Source organism: Hyla sarda, chromosome 7 (assembly GCF_029499605.1).
Source record: "Hyla sarda isolate aHylSar1 chromosome 7, aHylSar1.hap1, whole genome shotgun sequence".
In the NCBI taxonomy this organism is placed as follows: Eukaryota; Metazoa; Chordata; class Amphibia; order Anura; family Hylidae; genus Hyla; species Hyla sarda.
Window position 1 is genome coordinate 212,972,689 of NC_079195.1, and position 12,189 is coordinate 212,984,877.

At 41.5% G+C, this 12,189-nt stretch overlaps 1 protein-coding gene across 35 annotated transcripts in view; it reads right to left on the minus strand.

Annotated features, from left to right (window-relative positions):
• ADGRL2 (adhesion G protein-coupled receptor L2) overlaps positions 1-12,189 on the minus strand; it is a 218,191-nt gene that overhangs the window by 181,393 nt on the left and 24,609 nt on the right. The window lies entirely within an intron of this gene.

Here is a 12,189-nt window from a genome sequence, read left to right on the forward strand (position 1 = left end):
GGTCACAGCCACGCCCCACTCGTGACATCACGGCCATGCCCCATCAATGAAAGTGTATGGGAGGGGGCGTGACGGCTGTTATGCACCCTCACAGACTTGCATTGAGGGGGCATGGCCGTGAAGTCACGAGTCTCTGCCCCGCATCGCCATTCATCCGGGACGGAGCAAAGATTGTTCAGTGCACCAAACGTCTGGGGTGCCGCTGCCAAGATTGCAAGGGTCCCCAGTGGCGGGACCCCTGTGATCGGGGATATGTCTAGGGGCGGAGTACCCCATTAATGGATAAACGTCTGAGAACGAGCAGATGCCCCATCCTTACACGTTGTTAATGGATAAAGTTAAGGACGAGAAGACGTCTCATTATCATATGATATTCATGGTTGTAAACTGAGGACACGCATGATGTTTATGGACACAGGTGGGAAGATGAGCAAATGTCTCACTCTTCTATGTTCATGGATGAAGGTTCGAGAACAAGCAGAAGTCTTCACCACCACTCATGTCCATGAGACATACGACCATTCAAAACAACTTTGAACGGATTATGCAGAAGTATTTTCTACATGACCCTGTGACTTGCTCAAGTCACGGTAGAAAAACAAAAAACGGCAGCATTAAGTTAAACAGGATATTCCTGCCACAATGTAACGCTTCGTTCACACATTATTCTCAATTCTCAAACAAAAGAGAGAATGATGCTTAAATAACGCTTACAATTCTAAACATTCCAAAGAAACATCAAACATGTCAAAGCAAAGTCACTTCCTAAAGTTCAGACAACACCAAAACAATACAAGCTCAGGTGAGTCACTGCACAAAGTAGGAGTCACGACTGATCGCCATGTAATCTAGCCGAACACCTTCCCTTGAAGCGAGGTATTATTTAAAGGGGAAGTGCAGTCCAGTGGCAATAGTTCAAACTACAGCAGCAAAGTAACAAAGTTCAACATCACAATCTGATGAAAACTTTACTGTAGCTTCTAAGATGACCATACACATAAGTTAAAGGGGTACTCCGCTGCTCAGTGTTTGGAACAAAATGTTCAGAACGCTTAGAGCCGGCGCCGGGAGCTCATGACGTCATAGACCCGTCCCCTCATGACATCATGCCCCGCCCCCTCAATGTAAGTCTATGGGGAGGGGTGTGACAGCCGTCACGCCCCCTCCCATAAACTTGCATTGAGGGGGTTGGGCATCATGGGGGGCGGGTCTATGAAGTCACAAGCTCCTGGCGCAGACTCTAAGCATTCGGAACATTTTATTCCAAATGCTGAGCAGCGGAGAACCCCTTTAAGGTGAAAACGTGTCTGGCAGACAGACCTTTGATTTATTTAACCACGGATGGAAGGAGCAATTTCAAGATGGGTTAACTCTTGCAACAGTAAGTTGTGCAACTGTACACTGCAGCAGTATACAGATAGAGCTGGAAGAAAGGTGTATAACTACTATATATTTTGATCCTATAAAGATAGCAGCAGCAGTATACAGATAGGGCTAGAGGGAAGGTGTATAATTACAATATATTCTGATCCCATAAAAATTGCAGGAGCAGTATACAGATAGAGTTGGAGGGGAGGTATATAACTACTATATATCCTGATCCCATAGATATAGCTGCAGAAGTATACAGATAAAGTTGGAGGGGAGGTGTATAACTACTATATATCCTGATCCCATAGATATAGCTGCAGAAGTATACAGATAAAGTTGGAGGGGAGGTGTATAACTACTTTATTTCCTGATTACATAGATATAGCTGCAGCAGTATACAAATAGAGCTGGAATGGGAGGTATATAATTACAATATATACTGATCCCATACATATAGCAGCAACTGCAGTATATAGAGCTGGGAGAGGTGGTATATAACTACAATATAGCCTGAACCATTATAGATAGCAGAAGCAGTATACAGAAATAGCTGGAGGGGAGAGGTATAACTACTGTATATTTCCTAATTCCATAGAGATAGCAGCAGTATAAAGATAGAGCCTCAGGGGAGGTGTATAACTACTATTTATCCTGATCCTATAGAGATAGCAGATTGAGGGAGGGGTCTGGAAACTAGTAGGAGGGATCTGGGAGGTGATTATGTCATGTAGTCCAGGGGACGTCAGACGTGTTGTAACCATTAGGCCTGAGAGATTCGCAGAATCAGACTGGTGATCACATGACCAAACTAGAATAATAAAAACACATGGATGCATCTGCACTGGAATAAATGGTGATGTAGGACAAGTGATGGTGAGTGTTCATGATATATGCAAGAGAGGGGGATAAAACCGGAGTGCTTCTTTAATATCCATCATTTTTGCTCTCTAAATTACGTCAACGCCGAGAGTTCTTATTCTGTGCACTGCCACCTTTCAAAGACAAGCAAGAACACAGTAAATATTCGAGCACCCTGGCATCCAGATAAAATACAGACGTTGCGATATGCTTCCGTAGTCAAGCCTTTTCAACCAAAAGATCTTATCATGAACATCCTTTGTTGAGTTAAAGGCCTATCAAAGATCCCATAATGCTGACATATAAAAAGCCTGTTAATGCATCAGTGGCTCGCTCTCTCGCATCTCTCCAGCCGACCAATGAGTTACGGGAACGCGTCTTAGTACCTGACAGGCTTCTCCTTAACGGCTCTGCTTGTAATGTAGGAAAGCTTTTCCTTTAGACTTACTGAAAACCAACAGTTTACATGTTGGCGTAATGTAACATGCGATGTATCAGGCGTGTCTGTCAGATGATCAGACAAGACGTTTCATGGATCATAAAGCTAAAAAAAAATAAAAAAAAAAAGGAAAGTTTTACAGTTTCCTCATAAGTTATTCATAGCAGAGGAAACAAGGCCAGGAAATAAACCTGCGTTTATTGCCGCACATCTTATTAATTCACATGGAACCAGTAACATCACTGGAGCATGGACACCGGCAGATAATATGGCTCCCAAGACAGGCACTATGTTACAAAACCTTAAAGCGTACACACACAGCTGTCAATCAAGGAAGTGTGTCCATGACATAGGTGATGACACACGGACACAGTAGGACTGGTATGTGTCCAAGCGGGCAGGGGGGCAGTTTGACTGGCTTTTTCAGTATGAAATACAGAAAATTTCTAATGAAAGCAATTGCAAAACCTATTGGTTATACATGCTTTACAATAGGGATCGACCGTTTATCGGTATGGCCGATATTATGGGCCGATAATCACGATTTTGGGCATTATCGGTATCGGCAATTACCTTGCCGATAATGCCCTGCACCGACACCCCACCCCCCCCCCACCCCGACCCGTTGCGTCGCACCCCCCACCGTAGTGCTGGGCGGTATACCCGTATGAACCGGATACCGTTTTTTTTTCTCCCACGGTATGGATTTTTGCCCATACCGCTATACCGGTCAGGCCCCTCCCCCACCCTCCGAGTCAATAAAAAAAATTTAACTTGCTCGTAATGGGCTTGGTCCGGGCCATCCATCCTTCCTGTAGTGTCTGGTGGCATTCCGGGTGGAGGATGAACCGGTCCGGGCGGTCCTCCTTCTCCGGGGGTCTTCTTCTCCACTCCGGGCAGGCTCCGGCCTAGTACGCTGCATAGACGCCGCTGCGCAGTGACGTCAGGTCATCTATGCAGCGTTACTAGGCCGGAGCCTGCCCGGAGTGGAGAAGAGGACCCCCAGAGAAGAAGGACAGCCCGGACCGGTTCACCCTCCACCCGGAATGCCGCCGGACACTACAGGAAGGATGGATGGCCCAGACCACCCTCCCCGGACGGTCCCTGCAGCAACTGGGAAGGTGAGTCAGGGTTCTGGGATGGACAGGGGTCTGTATAATATACTAAACCTACAGTAGGCCCTCCAGCTGTTGCAAAACTACAACTCCCAGCATGCCCGGACAGCCAACGGCCGGTTTGGCAGTGGGTCAGTAATTGTGTGGGGTGGCATTTCTTTGGGGGGGGCAACACAGCCCTCCATGTGCTTGCCAGAGGTAGCCTGACTGCCATTAGGTACCGAGATGAGATTCTCATACCTCTTGTGAAACCATATGCTGGTGCGGTTGGCCCTGGGTTCCTCCTAATACAAGACAATGCTAGACCTCATGTGGCTGGAGTGTGTCAGCAGTTCCTGCAAGAGGAAGGCATTGATGCTATGGACTGGCCTGCCCATTCCCCAGACTTGAATCCGATTGAGCACATCTGGGACATCATGTCTCGCTCCATCCACCAACACTGTCCAGGAGTTGGCGGATGCTTTAGTCCAGGTCTGGGAGGACATCCCTCAGGAGACCATCCGCCACCTCATCAGGATCATGCCCAGGCATTGTAGGGAGGTCATACGGGCACGTGGAGGCCACACACACTACTGAGCCCCATTGTGACTTGTATTAAGGACATTACATAAAGTTGGATCAGCCTGTAGTGAGGTTTTCCACTTTGATTTTGAGTGTGACTCCATATCCAGACCTCCATGGGTTGATATATTTGTTTCCATTGATAATTTGTGTGTGATTTTGTTGTCAGCGCATTCAACTATGTAAAGAGGAAAGTATTTCATACGATTAGTTCCTTCAAAAAAAATGTTTTTCAGGGGAGTACCCCTTTAAGAAGGAACTATATTGTCAGCTGCCAGAAGAGGAAGGAGATTGATTCCTTAGCCCACCACTGCAGCACCAAAAGTTATTTTTATGCTAGATACCCTATAAATTACTTTAAACAGCTATTAACAGAGAAAGCTTTAAAATGGTTACCCCAGTGAAAAAAACTTTTATTATTCTTTTATTTAAATCAACTGGTGCCAGAAAGTTAAACAAATTTGTAAATTACTTCTATAAAAAATTCTTAATCCTTCCAGTACTTATTAGCAGCTGTATACTACAGAGGAAAGTTTTTTTTTTCTGTCACAACCACAGTGCTCTCTGCTGACACCTCTGTCCGTTTTAGGAAATGTCCAGAGCAGCATATGTTTGCTATGGGGATTTTCTGCAGCTCTGGACAGTTCCTGACATGGACAGAGGTGTCAGCAGAGAGCACTGTGGTTGTGACAGAAATCCCCCCCCCCCCCAAAAAAAAAAAAAAAAGAAAACAGTTCCTCTGTAGTATACAGGCGCTAATAAGTACTGGAAGGATTAAGCTTTTTTTAATACTAGTAATTTACAAGTCTGTTCAACTTTCTGGCACCAGTTGATTTAAGAAAAAAATAAAAATAAAAATAAAAAAAAAAGAGTTTTGCACCAGAGTACCCCTTTAAGTATAAAAGTGATTCACGGGATAACCCCTTAAAAGGCTCCTTAGATAAGGACTTAAATATGTGGGAACGACATTACCATAGGCAACATACTCGCTGTCCATTCTGATTCAAACATAAATTTAACATTTAAAATAATTCTTTGAACATATGCGGAAAAAAAAAACAGATTAAAAAAAATATAAAATGTAAGGCTTCACACTCAGGTGATGAATAGTTTTAAGTAAAAGGGGGGGGGCAATGAAGAAAAAAATGTAAAAAGGATGTGTAGACTGGTCGTACATAGACCGACTCAGACAATTTAATTAAAAGCAGATTTTTAAAGCAAGAAGAAAAAAAATGAGAGAGTCTATAATCTTACGAGGAACCTTAAAAGAAAAACGTAACCAAAAGAGTAAAAAAAAGGACATATGTTCCATGTTAGCAGTCTGGGAGGAGACAGTTATATATGTCTTCACTCCGCTATTCACATTAACACCTTCCATATACCTCAGTCACATGGGTGCAATCGAAATTCACTTCTGTATCCCATCTATTGATTCAGCTGCTGCCGTCCTCCCCAGAGTCAACGGAGGAACCAAACAAATCTAACGCGAAAAGTGTCTGAAATATCACTCGAGCAATGATTAATCTATAGGTGGACGCCATATAAACACTATAAACATCGCACACGCACAATTACACACTACCATAACAAGACTGAGGTCACGATTCGTACGAGGAATTCGTACAAAGCCTGGAAATGGGTATGAGTAGAAGGTTGGAGTTTTGGCTTCAAAAGTTTGAGGTGTTAAGTTGGCCATACCCATAAGCTATAAGGTATTGTCAATGGGAAGAAAGGAGAAAGCCAATACTAGACTCGTTTGGTGGCAGCTTGTCTAGGGAAGTGATGCCCAACCAGGGTGCCTCTAGGTGTTGCAAAACAACAACTCCCGGCATGCCCGGACAGCCGTTGACTGTCCGGGCATGCCGGGAGTTGTTGTTTTGCAACAGTGGGAGGGAACCTGGTTGGGCAACACTGGTCTAAAGATCAGAACTCTAAGACACCAAATTGGATCAGACTCCATTGAAGTCAAGGAGATCCCTTGGTGACCATTGTGCAACTGTCTGGCTCTGCACAGAGAATAGGGCAGCCGAATATCCAAAAGCCCGATCCTTCTTTCTGCTGACATCTGCAATCGGCGAAAGAGTTCAGAGGCCACCAAGAATACACCTAAGATGGTCAGTCGCCAAAAAATCAGCACCTAATTCTTCATTCAAATTCTGGCCGTTATTACTCGACAAAATCTGCATCAAATCCGTACAAAATATATGTAAGCATGGATTATAATAAGGGCTTATTCAAACTCTGAAGGGCTCATTCCATCTGAAGTGGGCACCAGCAGAACAAGCTTGCGCTAGGAATGCTCAGAAATGTCCAATCTCCGTAGCAGGCAATACATTTTTGAGCACAACAAATGAATGGGGTTGGGATTTGGGAAATGAAGGAGCCTGGGATTTTTTCACAACAGAACAAATTCCATAGTGTAAATGATGGTGGGGGTGGTGTTGCGGTTGCATATTTTCCAAGCGGAGGTCCAGAGCAGAATTTCACTGGGAAAATCTGTAGTGTGAATGAGCCCTAAGACTCTACAATATACGGCACAAATTTTTTCACCCTTTGGGTTCAAATTCCATGCTATGGAAGAACAAAACATAGAGTCATGTCCCTTCTTGACATACAAAATGTGCTAAACCTTGTAAACCTGGTGGGTGGCTGCGTGTGGATTGCCCTATCTAAAAGGAGGAAATCTGCATGCAAACTGGCAGACTGTGTATATTTGTAGCCACAAAAATAAATAAATAAAAAAGGAATGTGTGTGTGTGTGTATATATATTATATATATATATATATATATATATATATATATATATATATATATATATATATATATATATATGTTCCCATTTTGGCATTAATTTATTTTTATTCATTTTTTTATTTTTATTCAATTATATTTTAGCCCTTTCATTTTCCTCAGGAACGCATTAACCGGCGCGCACCATTAATTAAAATACAACACAGCAACATAAAGTTCTATTATTAGACTCCTGACTCAAAACTCTTTGCTCCGACAGGTTACGGGTTTCTTCTCACTCGTAACAGAGCCATATAACTCATTCTGCTATTTTTATTTTATTATCACATAATAAATTATGTCTAATACTGTAGTGGGAAGTTCCCATAAAAAAAAAGCAAAAAAAAAAAAAAACGTTGAAGATGCCGCCTGGCTGGAAGTTATGGATCTCGGGTTCTCTCTGAAATACTAGTTATTCATTAACATGGAAGTCACAGAACTGAACTCCCGTTTCCCTCGATGGAGGAAAAGCAATCGGTGGCCGTTCTTCCATGAACCTGCATAACTTAGAGAGGAGCGGAGGCTCCTGTTCCAGCCGCCTTCGCCTTTAAACTGTCTTTGTGTGAGTGCTGAATTTATTAATGATTCATAGCGTCTCCGGATCACGTATTGGTGATCGGGCACTAATAAGACATCTCCTGTACACAGAGTCTAAGGGAGAAGGAAATGGGAGAGATTCAGTAAGTCAATTACAACTGTTATATCTTAGTGTCCTGCTGAGAAGCATGTTAAATATGCTAATATCTTTGGACACCACAGGCAGACTCCGAGGCATCTTGCAGCTGCATCTATTAGACGGTGCTTATCGGGTGGAAAAAACAGATCTTATTCCAAAACATCCAAATATCCCGACACTTTACTAACAGTGAAGACATCTGGAACGAAAATATATATATATTTTCTTTTTCTTTTTTTTTGAAAATCAACAATCTGAATTTTAAATCAGGACAAGGCTTATGGTGCCACATTCTGTCTGGCAAAGGCAGGGACCATGGGTAACGTAGAGGCGAAAAAAAGATCTCAGCTGTGTCGATGTAGCTTCATGCAAATATCGGTTTGTTTCCATTTTGTATTCGTTTCATTTGACTTAAATCTGTTCCCTTCAATAAGAAAATAAGATGCAACTCTTGGGACGGGGGTACACAGGATTGGGCTTGTCAAAATCCAACATGCACAATCCTATGTGTGTCATGCCCAGCCTTCCCATACACACCAGATCTGCTCGCCAGTTTTTAGACCAAGTGGCAGTACAAGTAACATCAAGGTTGTCTCCAAAGACTTACTGTTCAGGGGCAGGACATGTTTAAACTTCCCGAGCAAACTTATAATGGGGGATATTTATCAGAACCTGTGCAGCCAATCAGCTTGCTTCTTTCATTTTTAAGAAGGCCTGTAAAAAATTAAAGAAGCAATCTGTTTGGTTGCTCTGGGCCAGTTTTCCTCTGGACAGGTTTTGATAAATCTTCCCCATAGTCCGAGACTTGCCCCGAGACTAACGCAATCGGACGAATTGCTGAAAGTCCCATAGAACTGTATGGAACTTTCAGCATGGGATTTCTGGACCATCAGGACAGTAACTATGATAGTCATGTCAAATTTAAGACCCATCCATGTATTATATAGTACAATGATCCCTCAAGATATTATGGCATCAAGGTACAATATTGTCAACATGCAAATGGTGTCTCCTGGACCATTGTACCTTAAAACCATACTCCACATGCAATGGCCCCGGCAGTATGGATTTGTGATAGGCAGCAACGTCTATAAGATCCAACCAATCAGATTTTGCATTTTACTGGTAAAACTCTTGTATTACTGTGTGCGCACTAACGTCTAGCTACAGTACAATGCAGTATTACATGTTCTGTACTGCTCTTCGTATATCAGCTGAGGGCAGCAATTTTTTTTTTTTTTACAGGTACATTGTGTGCCCAATACAGAACTTTGAAGAACCTGGTTGACCTGGAACCAATTACTATTGTAACTTGAGGGGCCACTGAAACGGCATTTATTGCCGTGCAGAAAGTTATTTGGTGGACAGAGAAGCAAGTAGGGGTCTCGGCAATCTTGAGCAAAGACTGACTTCTACGACAAAATTTTTGCTGTGTGACAAGGCTAGATGACGTCAGTAGACCAATAATGATTGGGTTGAAGAAACCTTACACCGTTTGATGCATCTGGCTCATTCGTTTGACATCTATATCTTCCCATACATGCCCAATCCCTCTTAATGCCCACTTTGTCATCAGTCAGGTAAGAGACACAGACATACACCTAAGATTATTGACCTGTCCTGCTAAAATCAGTGGGTTTGGCCAACTTAAAGGGGTTATCAAGGAAAAAAAATGTTTTATATATAAACTGGCTCCAGAAAGTTAAACAGATTTGTAACTTACTCCTATTAAAAAAAATCTTAATCCTTTCATTACTTATGAGCTGCTGAAGAGGAGTTGTTCTTTTCTGTCTAAGTGCTCTCTGATGACACCTGTCTTGGGAACTGTCCAGAGTAGAAGCAAATCCCCATAGAAAACCTATTCTACTCTGTGCCGTTCCCGAGACAAGCAGAGAGCACTGTTGCCAGACAGAAAAGAACAACTCAACTTCAGCAGCTGATAATTATTGGAAGGATTAAGATTTTTTAATAGAAGTAATTTACAAATCAGTTTAACTTTCTGGAGCCAGTTGATATAAAAAAAAAAAAGTTTTTCCTGGAATACCCCTTTAACTATTACTAGGGTGCTATTTCAGACCTTCTTTTGAGGCAACGACTGGGGCCACTACAAAAGTCTACTTGGCTACTGTAGCGACCAGATAGCCTCCTAATTTCTACCTGTTTTATTCATCCATTTCAGGTAATGTATGCTATTTCAGACAGCACTATGATTATTTTAAGCATCATACTATAAACTACAAGAGTTAAAAAGGAGCAAAAATTAAGACTTTAGCATCTAAATGAAAAATAAAAAATAAAAATCAATGTATGATCAGTGGTAGACTTTGTTATGGACAGTGTGATCAAGCCTTTGGCAACAGATTGGGATTATCTTACCCAGTGTTTACACTAGCCACACCTACATTTAATAATCCAAAGTAATAGTAGATAGCGATTGACCTTCGCCATACAAGATTATTCAAATCTCGCAAAATGTAGGAAAAAACTTTTTGATTAATTTGCAAGATTGTTTTACAGAAAAAAAATTACAAATTTAACGTTAACATCTGTGAGATCATAGTCTAATTACTGTGAAGTGAAATCTGAACCGAAATCAATGGGCGCATAAGATGCAATCTCAACTGTGTTTGGCTCAGCACACAAAATCCTTGACTCATAAATCAATGTTACAAGCCATTCAGCGAATCAATAGTCAGATTCCCACTTGGTCTATACATACAGCCACTAAATGAAATAATAATGACTTAAGATGTGTCATACTGGGTCATCAATATCAACAAGGAGTTGGCCACATTAAGGAATAGATGGGAAAACAACGTGCAAGGACTTTCGGCTGTTTGGCTCAGAGAAAGGATGGAGGTTTGACTATTCGCGATGAACTGTAATTATTGCCTCGCTGTTAATTACTAGAAACAGGAGGAAAGATGACAAAAAGAGCATTAAAAGGGTCTGCCCATTCTCAAGAGGAAGAAAAAGACAAAAATTTTATATAAACATTGAGTCTATGAGATACGATGAGGCCGGAGCTCTCCGGGAAGCAACCAGCTGTTTCCAATAGATCTCGTCTTTCAGCTTGTTATTCCACCCGACGCAATGCTCCATGGACAAGTTAGATTGATAACGTTTTCAGATTGGCAGATCTATTCAATAATGGACAGGAAGAGCTGGGTTCAATGTGTAAACCGGCTCCCTATGGTGGATTATACGCAAATATAGGATCTTGAGCCGGACGGCTAAAAACTACATGTAGTGTCCTCGTGTTTCATGTCACTCACACCCAAGTAAGGCCTGGATGTCTCAAGGCCAAGGCAAAACATCTGTCAGCCTAAGGTGGACCGGATGAAACCTAAGACGAGGACGCAGGCCGGGTCTACGGTGACTGTCATGAATTGAGGTCACAACACTTTAATTGGTGACATAAAAGCAGCAAATTGGTGATTTAAGCAAACAAGCAGCCTATGACGCTTCTGGAAAAACTAACATTCTGACTTTGTTTAAATAAAGTTTATTCTTAGTGGATATAAGGACTTAAAAAGGCAAAGAGAAGAGTAATAACCCCAAAAAAATAAGTTAAAGGGGCATTCCGGTGAAAAACTTTTTTTTTTTTTTTTAAATCAACTGGTGCCAGAAAGTTAAACAGATTCGTAAATTACCTCTATTAAAAAATCTTATTACTTCCTGTACTTATTAGCTGCCGAATACTACAGTGGAAATTCTTTTCCATTTGAAACACAGAGCTGTCTGCTGACATCACGAGCACAGTGCTCTCTGCTGACATCTCTGTCCATTTTAGGAACTGTCCAGGGTAAAAGAAATCCCCATAGCAAACATATGCTGTTCTTGACAGTTCATAAAATGGACAGAGATGTCAGCAGAGAGCACTGTGCTCGTGATGTCGGAAGACAGCTCTGTGTTTCAAAAAGAAAAGAATTTCCACTGTAGTATTCAGCAGCTAATAAGTACAGGAAGGATTAAGATTTTTACAAAGAAGTAATTTACAAATCTGTTTAACTTTCTGGCACCAGTTGATTTAAAAAAAAAAAAAAGTTTTTCACCGGAGTACCCCTTTAAATAAAAATAAAACACATTCTGACGTTTTTTAAATAAAGTTTATTCTTACTGGATATACGGACTTAAAAAGGCAAAGAGAAGTGTAATAACTAAAAAAAAAAAATTTTAAAAATTATATATACGCGCGCACACACACAAATATATACATATATGCAATAGAATGTAATAAAAACTTCTTTTCTAAGATTTTTCTAAAACATTTACGGTACCAATGTGAGCAAAAGTAATAACTGGTAAAGTTAATTGTCTTCTTCTGGTAAATAAAACACAAAAGCGTAACCCCTCACCTGGTCAATTCAGCAAAAAT